Genomic DNA, 14,213 nt, shown 5'->3' on the forward strand with positions numbered 1-14,213 from the left:
AATATTAAGGACCCAGGATTCTGTAGTATGTAAGTGCTCACATATACAGTAAATAGGAACTAGTGAACATGCATTTTGTTCTACCACACAGATAGATCCTGCATTGTTTCATGATTGTCTTATGGTCTTGTCTAGTTACATAACTTATGTCTGCAAAAATCTGGACGAGAAATAGGTAGAATGACCTTTATTTTTTCAATTTTCAATATATTCACTGAGAAATGAGCCAGATTTCTGTTCCTCTCCTCTTTCCTGGAAAGAGGATAGATCCTGATAGATGGCTTAACAATCTACTTCAAAACAGAGCATTAATTCCACATTTGCCAAGAAAACAAACACAAAACCACCACCATAACTACTAATGTGAAAAAAGAATAGAATTTTTTTTATCCAGACATCCTCCTTTCCCAGACTGACTTACTGCAAACCTTGGCCAGTTTTACTTGTGGACTCCAGCTCCATCATATTCCATCTCCAGCAGAATTTCTAGGAATTTCTTGAGTCAGCTGGCAATTTCTGATATGAAAGTCCTTTAAATGTAGAACTTTTGGCATCTGTAATTAAGGTTATAAATCAAAAAATCCATCCAAATATATTAGTGAAGCATTCTCTAACTTTAGAAAGGTCTATGCTAGTTAGATACAGCCCTCTCCACAAATGCTCATGGATTAAGAAGAAATATTATGTTATGTAAAATTAGTGTAACATAGCATTCAGGTCTCTCAGTAAATTAGGCAATTGAGAATATGGAAGTAGGAAGAGTGCCCAGCTTGGAGGGCATCCTCTAGGAGCTCTGTAGACATCCTGCTCAATTGCTGTTGTCGGGAGGGGTAACATTCATGGTGACTCGCTTGCAAGGGCAGGTTTGTCCTCTGACTCTGTGAGAAGTCCTGTTACCAGCTGTCTTACACTGGAAAGAAATGCTATGCTGTATTTTAATTGTAAATTTATTTCAGTTCATAATAATGTCAAAATACTGCCAAATTTTCTTGTAACGAATCTAGAGAAAGCATTAGGCTCAACCACACAAATCAAATTGAGTTTGCCAAGGTGACCTTCAGAAACTTATTAACCATGCCAGTAGTAACATGTGATGACCTCAACCCACAGGTCATCCTAAGACAACTTTACTTACAGAAAAACCTTTTGGTAAGGTGACTGGGGGTGTTCTTGTATGCAGACAGTTTAGATTTGTCCCTCTATTTAGTTCTTTGCTCCAGCTGTCCAGTTCTTACCCTGTCTCATACCTTGACTCGGAGCATGGCCTGAGTAACCTCTCAGTTTCTGCAGTGGTGCCAAAAATATTGTACGTGACTTTCTGGCTTTAATTCCATACAGAATGATCCGTGTACCCTGATATAATTCTTCTAGTGTCAAGTAATGGGGCTGTTTCCCTTAAGAATTGTTATAGGCAAACAGATGCAATTAAGCACCTAGTACAATAATACCAAGAAATCCCAATAAACTGATGAATGTGAATTTAAATCTTGTGCTCTTTCTAATGATTTCCCATATAAATAGGTTAACATCCTCTCTCCCTATGTCTATGGGGAAAGGTTAAAATAGTAACAGGGAACATGGATTTTCCAGTCAGTCAGGGAGAGCTCTTTCTAATGCTCATACAATGCCATGACTTCACATAGCAGAGGTGGAGCACTTACAGGTAATATCCTGCACATTCTTATGGTATTTCTTGGCTTCAGAGGTCTGCCAGACACCCAGAATTTCAGGATACATTAAAAACGTTCCAGTATCTTCCCCAGTCCATACAAAGTCCATGCTTTGTTCAGGAGGAAATATTTCACGAGATCAGATTTCTTTGCTAAAGCCTTGTCAGGAGCTTCATCAAAGCACTTCAGAAAATGTCTAGTCAAAATAATACATAAACTGAGTAGCAACAGCAGAGGGTCTGTGATCCTAGGATGTTTCTCAGGAATATTGTTCTTCATCCAAAAAGATACAGGATTTTGTTCTGTAATGTGTTCTGGTTCCTCAGAAGGAATGGGATGCAAGTGCCTTGGGACCATCTCCTGGCCAAACAGCTGTGTCTTCATGTCAGGCTTGACCTCAGCATCTGAAGTGCTGCAGGTAGCAAAATGGAAAAGTAGACTTGCATCCAGACCAGAACAGTGTGCTCCAGACCACTGCCAGCTTATTTTTGAAGAGATGAAAAGCACTGATATTTGAAACTCACTTCCAAATATCAATTTTGAATTAGCTGAAAGGATACCACCCAGCTCCCTCCAGTTTCCTGCCTTCATCCTAACTTTTCTCACGTATTTTCCTCTTATTTTGTGAGTGAAACTGTCCTGTTTCACTTCCCATAGCCATCAGCTGCTGCCAAGGAAGAGTCGCAGGTGTCAGGGCTGGAAAAAGCATCTCAGCTGATTCAAGCTTCTTGCTTCCTCACGGACCACATTGACAATCACTCAACTCCTGACAAGTCTGCAATAAATAGCACTGTAGTATTCCAGCAGTGTGTTACATAGCATTCTGCAGTTTTCCTTCTCTGTTTCTGTATGAAACTCAATAAAAATATTAATCCAGTACACACACAGAAGAATGCATTTACTTTCAGTGGCTGCATTTACCATCAAAGTTGATAGTGCTTCCTGAAATTGGTTTCTGATCCCCCTGAAAGACTGCGGGTTTTTCTTTCTTTTTTTTTTTTTCCATAAAGGTTAACTTCAGGGAAACTGAACAACATATATGAAACTCTAAAATATCAACTTGAAGATAAATTGTGGTACCAAGAGTGTAACTCATGTGAACTGCCTTCAGTTCCCTCAATTCCCGTGAATTCCCAGTTTCCACTAGCGGGTGGCAGGCAGGTCAGAGCGTGGTTATTTTCTGCTAATCTTGTGCCAACATGTGGTTTTGGTCGTGACAGACAGGTAGGAGGGGAGTGATTTGGAGGGAGTGGAAATACTGTCTTCACACCAAGGACGTAAACCCATTGGTTTTCACAGCACAGCGTTCATTCAGTTTAGTCAGACCATAATGAATCCTCTGTGTGTGACAGACCTGCTGCCTAAAATACCAAGAATGGTACAGCCTGCACATTTCTGGCCAGCAGGTTGTCTCCTGTGATTCATTCAGCATCCTTTCTCTGCTCGGCGTATGATGATCTCTCGAGCGTGTACTTGAAGGCAGGGCTAGAGCTGATTCTGTTTCTAAAACATGAGCTACAAGCAGCGTGTTGTGCAGCATAAGAAGTACTTAAGTGCCCAAACTTGCCAACATAGATTGCTAAGGCAATCGCTGCTTTGTAGCAGAGACCCACACGCTGCAGGAAGGAACTGACTGCTTCTGCTGGCTATTAGGAACAGCCCAAAGAGGCTTCCCTCTCACTTCACTCTCCTTAACTTTGCGGCACTAAAAGTGGAGCTGGCAGCTCCCCAGCAGTCCTGTGGCTGGTTTTAACTTGCATTAACTTTTCTGTAGGCTGGGTCCAGCTGAAGTATTTTCTTATCTGTATACGTGCTCCTGTCCCATTTTCCAGGGCTTCAGCAAAAGCAGCAGGTTTGGGAATGTCACTCGGAGGGTTTGGGCTGTGGAGCTGTCCTGGACTGAGTGTGCTCCACCAGGGAGCCCTCTGTGAACGTAGGCAGGTCCCCCACACCTGCACAAACACCCCACCACTGTTCCCAAGAGTAATTAGTGTTCTCTTAATTAGCAGTTTGTACTTCTGTACAGTGCACACCATGACCTGCCTCCTGTCCTGCACCTAGGTGCAAAGGCTCTGCTGATGGATGCTATGTGCTTACAAAATCTAAAACTGAAAAATTGGGCAATATCAGATTTACATTTGTACATGCAACCTGAAATCTGCCCACTCACATATCTGTGTGCTGAGTGACATAGGGGTGCTAGTGAAATGTGTGATCTAAACTCTTTCACAAAACTAGGACAGAGTTTGCAGGAAAAGACAAGGAAGGCCTCTTGCAGCCTTCAAGTGCTGGAATTTGCAATTACTATCTTATTAACATAGCTTTCTATAGATAAGATTATGCTTTACAAAGAAGAAAGGTATAAGAAGAAGCTTTGCTAGAGTTGCAGCGTGTTTTTTTGGTACAAGCTTCTTGTTGTTTCATTACTTTAATTGCCAGAGGAAGACAATTTGCTCTATGGCAGGGCAGGACTCTGTCTCCATGTGCTTGATGTGCTACTGTAGGAGCCTATGCTGGCACAGTATATCCCATGAAAACATGACAGAGTTCAGCAGTGAAAAACATACATGCATGCTGGGTATGACTCAAAGACATCAGAGTTGATGGAGAAAAGTTACTTTGTACTGAGGGTTAAAAGGATAGAAGGGGAAGTACTTCTTCCATCTGAAGTTAATATGTGGAAACCTCACCAAAATCCAACATTGAACACATGTGGCCTTTTGGAAAGTGTCTCTGTGCAAATGCGTCCCCAGCATCCAGAGTGATAAAAATCATGTACTGAGCTGAGTCGAACGGCGTACTGAAGTGGAGCTGTAAATACAGTGGTAGGCGGTTTCCTGCCAAAACTCCCCTGCATGTCCAAGAACCCAATGTGACTCAGCCATTGCAGTCACTGGGAACTCAGCACAGACACCCTTTCTAGTTGGGTATTTCTACTTCTCTTTTTGCACCATATCAAGAGGGGCTCTATTCATCCATGGAGGAAAAAAACCTGACAATATGGCCCAATGTTTTTGTTGTCTTGAAGTAATGATCTTATTGTAGAAAAGCAAGACCGCTGGAACTTCTTGTGAAATTGTCAGTGAGCCATGCCTGTAAGACATCTGTCTGCTTGGATTCTTGTTAGATCTTCATGTGAAAGTTCTTAGAATTTCCATTAACAGAGTTTAAATGGCTCTTACCTGCATCTCTTGGTGGCCTGAAAGTGAAGTTTTCATTGCTTTCCTTTTATGTGCAAGAAGACTGAAGAATGACTTTTTTATTTTAAAGAGTGTGAATATGCTGAAAGGGTGGGAGATGATTAAGTTCTTGGTTATAATGCATTTTCTATTGTACGGACTGTTCCTTCAAAGAGTTAGCATCTTCAGAAGGATGATCCAAGCTGAAGAAGCCATGCCCTTGCCAAAATAACAGCAAGAGCAATGCTGAGTAGTTTCTAGGTCAGCAGCAGCTAGAGTCTCACCTGCCCAAGGATATTTGAAGTCAGATGTCATCTCCTTATTCCACTGGATTCATAGCTTTGATACTTCTCTGTCATTTAAGATAACACTCCCTTTAGTCTGTTTTGAACTCATGCAGATGGTTGCGTCTGCAAAAAGTTCTGTACCCACCAAGCTTTACACTTAGCATTAGCAATTAATAAAGCAAATCTGAGAGATTTGCAGTTCCCATCAGCTAAGCTAGATTGGGCTGTTCTGTTTTCCCTTCCTTATCCCATGCAGTATTTGTTCTGTTGCTTCTTTCTTTCTTCTCTTATTTCTAGGCTGTCTCATCTCCTCCAGCTCACATTCCTAAATCTCCTTTTTTTTTTTTTTCATCCTGTGTTAGTCTCAGCTAATTCTGTATTGGCTTCTTCCACAATTCTTGGGATTCTGTCCCCATCTGACCTTTCTCTGCATGAACAAATCCCAGCGTCCCAGATTTAAAAATTTACTCCGCTCTGCTTTTCTCTGCCTTCCAGCCTGCTGTTTATTAATTGCTTCCTGAATATTCTGCTTGATACCCTTTTACTCTTTAGCGCTTCTTTTACTTTCAACACGCTGTCTTTTACTTTCTTTCTCTGTCTCCACTAACGTATACTTCAGACAGTTTTGGTTTTTGTTCTGAGAATTATCTACCTTCTCCACTTTTCCATTTAGCATCTGAAGCATATCTGTGGTTCCGTTACTGAACTTCCTTTCTGGGAAGTGCAGGCTCCTTGTACTTTGACTCAGGTCATTAACATATAAGTGGATTCATTTTTTTCTTGCAAATTGGGAGTTGGACTCAATGATCTCTGGAGGTCCCTTCCAACCCCTACAATTCTGTGATTCTGTGATTCCCAAAATGACCCACTTTTATCCTCTTTTTCTCAGTTCCCTCCAGTAGGGCACACAACAGTGCTATGCAGTTCATTCTGTTTGATGAAAGCCACTGCAGAGTTGTTGCTCCTCAGACAAGAAATCTTGTGCTGCTCTCACAGCTGTCACTTGTGGAGGGTTTGGTATGTTTTGAAATGCTCCAATCTCAAAAGCAGGAGTCAGGGTTTTCACCTAGAGCCTTTGAGAAGGGGATACCCAAGCTGGCACCAGGAAGGAGCAGAAGGCAGAGGTGAGGGATGCAGCGGTTGGCAAATGGCAGTGAGAAGGGAGGCAGCACTGAGAGTGCCTGGCTCCTGGTTGGGGGCCTGAGCCCTTGTAGTTCAGCACTTTCTTCTGTCAGTGGTACATTGATATAGATTGTGAGCACAGTACATCCACTTCCACGCAGAAATTCTAATTTCTGAATGTTATTTCACTGAGTGACTCGAATTCTACTTCTCCTCTTCCCCCACACACTCCTTTTTTAAGTATATTAGCACTTAAGGAAAATTTCTGGGCCATGTGGGTAGCAGTCCCAGTACCCCACAAACACAGGGCGGGCTGCCGAGATCCTGCTTTCTGAGAAGAGCTTACCAGAATGACCGGAGTTGGGTGAGTAGGCAGAGCCCGGGCTGCTGCACAGCGCTGCACCCACCTGCATCCCTGCGAGGCGCAATGACAGCTGCTGTGCTGGGATGGCTGTGCTCGTGTCGGCGAGGGAGAGCACTGCAGCCGTATCACCGCGGTGAGTCACCTGCACCTTCTGGTACCTCTGGGTTGCATTTCACGTCAGGTTACTTTAGGGCAACATCACTGTCAATATTTCCTTTACTAGAATCTGGAGCCACAGAGATGAAAATAATTACCTCTGTCAGAGTCATTAAAACTGGCAGCTAGTTCCCAATAGAGATAAAAGAATCAGATTTTGAGCGGCAGTCGGCAGTGCCATTCAAGTGCTCACTCTCTTCGTAAGAAATAATGAAGTTAGTAAAATTCTCAAGTATTCAAGCATGCACCTGCCTGCACTTTTCTTCTGAGTGAGTGGAAACAGAGCAAAGAAACAGGTTTGGGGGCAATTAACCATGAAATAAAAGGAATTCTGCCAGAAGACTAGCCAGCCCATTTTTAATTTGTGGCATTCTTTTGTCTTAACGCTGTGTGCAACTTGCCTTTAAGCTTTAACTTGGAATGGGCTTCTTTACACCATGACTCTGAATTACATGCACTCTTTTGGACTCACCATATTGTGAGGTTGCCAGTTTAAAATTCCATGTGGCCTAAAATAATTCAGTAACAGTGCTGCAGTGTTCTGAACCCCTGGATGACATGTCATGCCTTTCAACCCACAGCTCTGTGATGGCTTGGAAAACTTTCCATCTTGAGCTTCCCTCAACGTCTTCCTCTGTTTTTCTCTTGTACATATGTTGAAGAAGTTTGCAGGGACAGATTTAATAGGAACTTGAACTCAGATTTTCAAAGGAATTAGGAGAAAAACCTTCTTCTTGTGCACTGTGCCTGTCAGCTATAACTGAGAGGGCTTTCTGGTGAAATAGGAAAGCCACAATGAAAAGAAAGGGAAACAAAGTTAACCAGAAAGACACTCAATTTGTATTCTGTCTGTTTATATTTGTGTTTCTTGTTCGCAGGAAGTTCTGCTTTTATCTTTAATACTATGCAAGTTCCTATAAAAGTCAGTTTAGTTATAATATCACTCAGTTTCCAAAGAAATCACTTGGATTTGTATTCAAAAAAACTTGCTGGCAAGCCCCCTCTGCTGGATGGAACCATCATGTTTTCACCCCTGCATGCTGAAGACATCTAATAAAAGCATTACAGTTCATTATTGACAAAACAGTTACAGGCTGAGTTCAGAAGAACATTGCTGCCTTTCTATTACCTATCATTATCTCGTGGGTTGCGATTCAAATAAGAGTTGGGGTGGTCACTGCAAATATGTTCAGGTCCCTACATCTGAATGAGTATTCGGTCAGTCTGTCATCTTGCTATTTTATCATCTAAATTCTCCTCAACTGTGTCCACTTTCTCCACTTCCATTGTTTCTTATGTATTATTTACATCTTTTGCCAATGATCTCATTGCATGCAATCAGAGTGTACTTATATAGTATGCCAATACAGGAAATAAAAAGATATGAATCCCAGAAGTAGATATGCTTTTCCAGGGCAATTCAAACTTTGAAGACCTGCTTTGCTTGTCTCTAAATGTGACAAAGGAAGTTCACTAGGTGAAAAACAATACTAACTGCTGTTTAAACCATGCTTTTCGTTTGTGTATGATAAAGCCTTTTGCAGGGGTCATCTTTTTAATTACAGATTGGGAAGCAGGCCCAGCAAGGGAAGACAATCTAGTCACTCGAATACTAAATTAGAACTGAAAAGACATGGATTTGAGCCCTGTTCTAAAACAGACTGGCTGGTGACCTTATTTTAATTAATTAGGCTAAAAGCCAGAAAAGAGGTTTGTCACAAAGCATAAATTGTGAAGCTCCTGAGATAAAGCGTTGGACCAGCACTGTGTTCCTCTGCAGTGTGCATGGAGAGCTGAGTTTCTCTGAAAGCAGATCCAAAGTAGCCGGCATGCCATGCTAACAGCCAGTAAGGAATTATTGCCTACAGAGGTATGTCTGAAACATTTCTCCCTCTTGAGGTCACACACATTAATCAAAGGTTTAGAGAGTTCTGTTTTTCAAAATCAGGTCTTCGAAGAATGGCAGTCTTTAAAAAATCAAGCAAGCTTGAGAGAACGTTGCTGGGGAGGTGATCAGTATATGGAAAACTGAGATTTCTGCCCCACTTAGCATGATGGCAGTCAAACTTTGAGTCCTCCTCTTTCTGGAAGGTGTCTTCACTGCTAAGCAGAGTTCTCTTCTCAATGAAAGGGAAGGAGGAATATTTGTTAGCCAAGGGAGACTCGGAGCCTAACAGCTTGAGCACTCACCTGTGTGTGGGAAATACTGAATTTCTGGTGTCTCCTCTGAGTTCTGTTAAATACTGTTCTTTAAGCAGTTATTAGATAAAGTACATAAGTGGTATTTGAAGTTGAGCCAGGACTCAGTGCCTCACCTCTCTCAACTCAATGCCTAAACCTGCAGGCTTAAAGGAAAGTCCCATTCTTTCTGTCTGTAGCTCAGTGGCTCCTGAATGCCTTTTTGTGCACTAAAGTGAATTCACAAGACCATAGAGTGCTTACTTCTATAGGCTTGTGGCAAGGTCATCTCTTCAAAATGAGCTTGACAAGTATGTGCTTGAGTCTCTCCGTGCCAGGAAGGGATCTAAGCCTGAATTCTTGATTGATCTCACGGTCAACTACTAGATAAAACCGGTGGATTTAAAAGATGATTGAAAGAAAATGTTTCTAATTAAGACACTGAAGGGATGAGATTTTTTTTCAGTTTGCAAAAATAGTGACAATTGTCCTATAAAGATCAAATTGTAGTAAGGAATTGTAGTCAAAGAAAAACATAATGCATTTGTGTCTTATGTTAATACTTTGTATGTAATTGTATTCATATTTGTATTCATTGTATTTCAGATGAAAATGTGAGCTAAGGTTTCCTGGAATATACTGTGAGTACAACTCGTATCCTAGTGAGTTTAAATGAGTATTCAGTCTTAGCTACAGTAGCCAATAAATGCTAAAATTAACAACAGGTTTGGCCCAGAAAGAAGTTCTGGAGAAGTTAAAAAACCGAACTTGTGCTTAGAATTTGTATCTAACCTCTGCACACAGGACCAAGGCTGTTTCTGAAGTAGAAGTAGTCCTAGTTATGTGTTTGCAACGTTTTGTGAGTGCAGTATTTCCTGTCTGCTGAAATATGCAGCTGCACTGCCTCCCAGGTTTTAAGTCATCTGTTTCTTTATAACTGCAGCAGAGTGAAAAAGATAGTGTTATTGTAGGGTCCATGAGCAATGAAGGAAGAAAAGAAAGAAAGAAAAAAAAAGATGCAAGAAGTACTTCATTTCCAAGCAGAGCACAATCAGAGACTGCTCTATAATGGGGAGGGGGGGAGCCCTCCTTCCTCCTGAGGCATTTGGCCAAGCTTAGACAAAGTTCAGAGCTTTCGTGGTTTGCAATTGCGTTATAGATGTCTCATCTCACCTTCACAGGAACCTTCTATTTCCATGATCACAGCTAACCTGCTTCCACAGAGGCCAAACTGCGTGAGTTCAAGCTGTAGCACTTGGTAAAGTCTGGAAAGTGGAGGCAGCAGCTCTCTTCCACCAGAACAGGATGGACAGCCAGGGCTTGGCTGCATGCCTGCCCCTTCCCTTTCCCACCTTCTGAAACGCACAGTCTGCTTACTTACAGAGCTGCCACAAGAAGATAGGACATTTGAGCTATTAAAATGAGGTGCTGTATATTTAGACACTTGTAGATAGTATAACTGTGAATGAAACACAGCAAATGAAAGCCATGATGGAAACTCACTGTTCAGTATGTGCTTGGATGAGAGATGGCTACTGGGAAAAATTAAAGCATTTCTCCTAAAGCATCTGTTGTTTTACACTAATGAAACAACAAAGCAATAATAAATCCTCTCCTACTCATGTACCAGGAATTTCATGCAGCTTAATGCATGATTACAGATCAGAGATTTCAATTTCAAGATAATGTAAATTGCAACTTGCAAGACATGCAAATTCCTTTGAATTCAAGAACAGAAACTTAAGCTTTCCCTTCACTGTAAGAACAACACAGCTCTACCTCTCTCCTGACTTTGCAAGTCTTTACAATTATTAGTGAGTAACACTCCACAGCTGTGTGATAAAGATTATAAAGATAGCACTGGTGTAGCTATCGTTTTAGGGTGGGAAATGCAGCCTTTAGAAAGAAATTATCTGTTTTAGACATTAATTTTGCAGGGTGAATTCAAAAGATGCTCTAATTACTTTCAGTTCCATTTCCTTTGGTTGGAATTTGTTTTCCCCAGCTGATGTGTCCAGCAATAATGCAGGATGGTATAATTACATTTATAAGAAACAGAAGAGAAAGCAGCTTCAAGCAAAAAGGGCATTCAGTGAACACTGCCACCTGTGAGTAAAATGTGCCACAATTTAAATGCTCACTCCTATGAGTATGACCTTCAGGCTTTCTTAATAAGGACTTTTATTCGCAGCCTTGATTCTGCAAGTTACTTAAAACCAAGGAAGGCTGAGCCAGCCAATGTTTTTTATTATATATAATATATATATATAATATATATATATATATATTATATATATATATTATATATGATATTATATATCGTTATATATGTTGAATCTAACCCATACACAAATACTTAATTTTACCAGGAAAGGTGGAACAGTGGAACTGGGAAGTGATTGGGGCCAGCCCACTCACATTTTAAAAAGTCTGCCCTGAACTATAAATTCCTTTAATCAGCATGGTTAACTCTAGTTAACAAATGGTTTTCCCCATAGTTAACAATGGAGGGAAAAAAAAAAAAAGAGGGCCTGGAGAATATTTTTGCCACCCAAAAGAGATGTTCACCCAATTATTTGACATGACAGAAGTGCGTGTAAAAGGGACTGCATCAGTTAACAGCGTGTGAAAGCCCTACTGACAGCCTCCTCAGTCCCACTGGTGACTGCTGGGGTCCCCATGGTCTGAAGTGGACCAAAACCCCTGAATTCCCAGCAAAAGGAGGGTCAGAGGCACCAGAATGCAAATAAAGCAGGGTCTCTGTCAAAGCATAGGTTAAAACAGGAGAGCACAATTCTCTCTCTGCTTGAACATTTATGTAAACAATGAAAGTGAAAATATCTAATCTGCACGGGAGGTCTGTTTGCTAGTAATTGCTGTATTGTGTTTTAAAAGAATCAAGATACAAGTATAGCCAAAATACAGAGATATATGGACGTGAAAAGAAACCAGTCTGCACCTTTCACTTTCACCCTGCGCATTTCTCGTAAATGACCCTGTAACTGGTAAGGAAGCCTGCACGATCTGATGAACTTTGCCTTGCAAATCCAGGGCTGTCTGCCGTGCTTTTCTGAAATGTCTACTGCCTGAGCTTCGTACCAGCTCAAGCCTGTAGCAGAGCTACAGTTCTTCAAATGTTCCTCAACAATATTTGTAATTATTTGGATATAAATACTTGATGTTTGAACTGTCAAAACTCCAAAAGTGCAAGTAAAAATATGCTCACATCTTCATGCCTGCTCTGCACTTCATGCTATGTGACATTTCCAGATACCATTTACATGAGCTGATGTTTCTTATTTAGCTCTTAAAGTATTGACAGTTTCTATTTGGAGTAAACAAGCACTGTCAGATTTTGCAACATAATTCACTACTGCAAGTGTGGTTTTGTGGGCTCCTCAGGTTTTGAAAATAATGCATCCTGATTTTGCCTTTATCATCTATTGCTGCTTTTCGTGACAAGCTGAAAGCTTGCTAATTTACTGGCTTCAATATATTTGAATTCCTGAACAATCATCTTCTGATTTCTCATGGTCTTTGAGTTTCAAGTCCCAGTTTTGTTATTTAGTTTAGAAGGCTGCTAGATGACAAGCTTCTTTTAGCTTTGTAGAAAACCACTGCAGACATGCTGCATGGAGATGCTCTGATCTCAGAGCAAAATTTGCTTATTTAAGGAAAGTCACCATGTTTAGTTACTTAGATAATAACTCCAAGATTAAAAAAAATATAGTTTCATTTATACTCCAAGATGGGGATACAACTACAAAATATTGGCTAAAACACATAGAATAGTGAGGGATATTCACCTTTTCTACAAATTTTCAGTGACTAGAAAGGATGTAATACACAGCTGACTTCTCTGCTTGGCTGTGTGAGCTGGGATATTGTAGAGTCACACTAATGTATGCTCCATACTGGACTGTAACTTCACAGCCTCTCTGGCCTGTATGTATTTTCTAGTATTTGCCATATATGATTTGAAGATTCTGGAAATAAAATGCTGCTCTTCTGGTTGCTTTTCTTTGGGAAGGTGATTCTGTTCTCACTCTGAATGGATAAGCTGGATGCTGGTGGTAATGGCAGAATATTTACAGAAGGACTGCAGCTGTCAAGGTAGGACATTGTGATCTGTATTCACCTACGGTGCTGATGGGCTCTCCAGTCTTGTTAAGCTTCTCCTAAAGATCCAATATTTTTATGAAGTGCAATGAAATCAAAAAGTCTGAACCACTGAGGTCTCCCTAGAACTGGCTTCCCTTCAGTCCGTACTAAAACATAACACATTGGATGCCAGGCATATTTCCTGTTTAAAAAGTTATTTTTATGTTAATGCAATAGTTTAAATAAGCCCATCTGGAAGCCAGCTTTACAGATTATTTCTAAAGTGGCGAGTAGTACTTGTAAATAATATTGATTAAGATGAATTCCTTCTTTGTTCTTTAACCATGTCAGGATCCTTTTCCACAGAACATGGATGTGTTTCAGTTACTCACTAGAGCATTTATAGCGTGGAAAGGCACAAAGAGGTGACGCCCACTTCTGCAGAACATGACAGGAGCTCTCTAAACATTTCCTCTAAGAATTCTTTGTAACTGAAATGAGTCAGCTAAACTGGAGAACTTTGCACTGTTTTCACTGCCATTAGGCAATGCATGGTGACAGGAACTGGTTAAGTCTGCACAGTGGCAAGAGCAATTAAAGTATTTCTCATGTTAAGGCTGGCTGTATGAGCTAAGGTTTCTACCCTCTCTGCCATACACAAGTTGAAATCCTCCACTGACTGCACTAAGAATAAGCACACACGTGTAGCACATGTATTAGATTCTCCAAAAAGAGCAGAGGAGGGCACATTACTAAGGCTTTACTTGATAGCAATTGCCACTAAAGTTATTTCATTTTTACTTTGGAGTGACTTCCATACAGTTTGGGCAGGACATCGCTATGGGAGAGCCCAGACTGTTGTTGTTGCTATTAGCAGTGTTTTGATGACAGCTCATGAATGAAGGCTCTCATTGCTTTGTCCAAGTCACCCCTGAAGTGCCGCTTACTCAGGGCTACCTGCTAACTACAATTTGGCAGCTGGAGTCTTCCTGTGTCAGCAAATGACTTGCTGTCTCCAGGTCATTTGAAATCAGTGGTGATTTAGCATCTGTATGACAGACCGGTCATATCCAAAGCATAAATTACATGCAGCAGGAGTTCAAGTTAGGGAGGGAAATATCTCTGATTATCAACAGGTTAATTCCAACTCATTCAT

General features: G+C 40.9%; 1 protein-coding gene across 8 annotated transcripts in view; it reads left to right on the plus strand.

Annotated features, from left to right (window-relative positions):
* Positions 1-11,184, plus strand: part of CLEC16A (C-type lectin domain containing 16A) — a 134,738-nt gene extending 123,554 nt beyond the window's left edge. For 3 of the 8 annotated variants that reach the window (XR_016471589.1, XR_016471579.1, XR_016471581.1), the window contains 2 exons: positions 9,563-9,597; positions 10,138-11,184. The gene's annotated coding sequence lies outside the window, so the exon portion shown is untranslated. The remainder of the gene's footprint in view (positions 1-9,562; positions 9,598-10,137) is intronic. The other 5 variants (XR_016471582.1, XR_016471580.1, XR_016471586.1 and 2 more) reach the window with 2 other exon arrangements.
* The last annotated feature ends 3,029 nt before the right edge of the window (positions 11,185-14,213 follow it).

The sequence above is a fragment of the Phasianus colchicus genome, chromosome 16 (genome assembly GCF_987193195.1).
Source record: "Phasianus colchicus chromosome 16, bPhaCol1.hap1.1, whole genome shotgun sequence".
NCBI lineage: Eukaryota > Metazoa > Chordata > Aves > Galliformes > Phasianidae > Phasianus > Phasianus colchicus.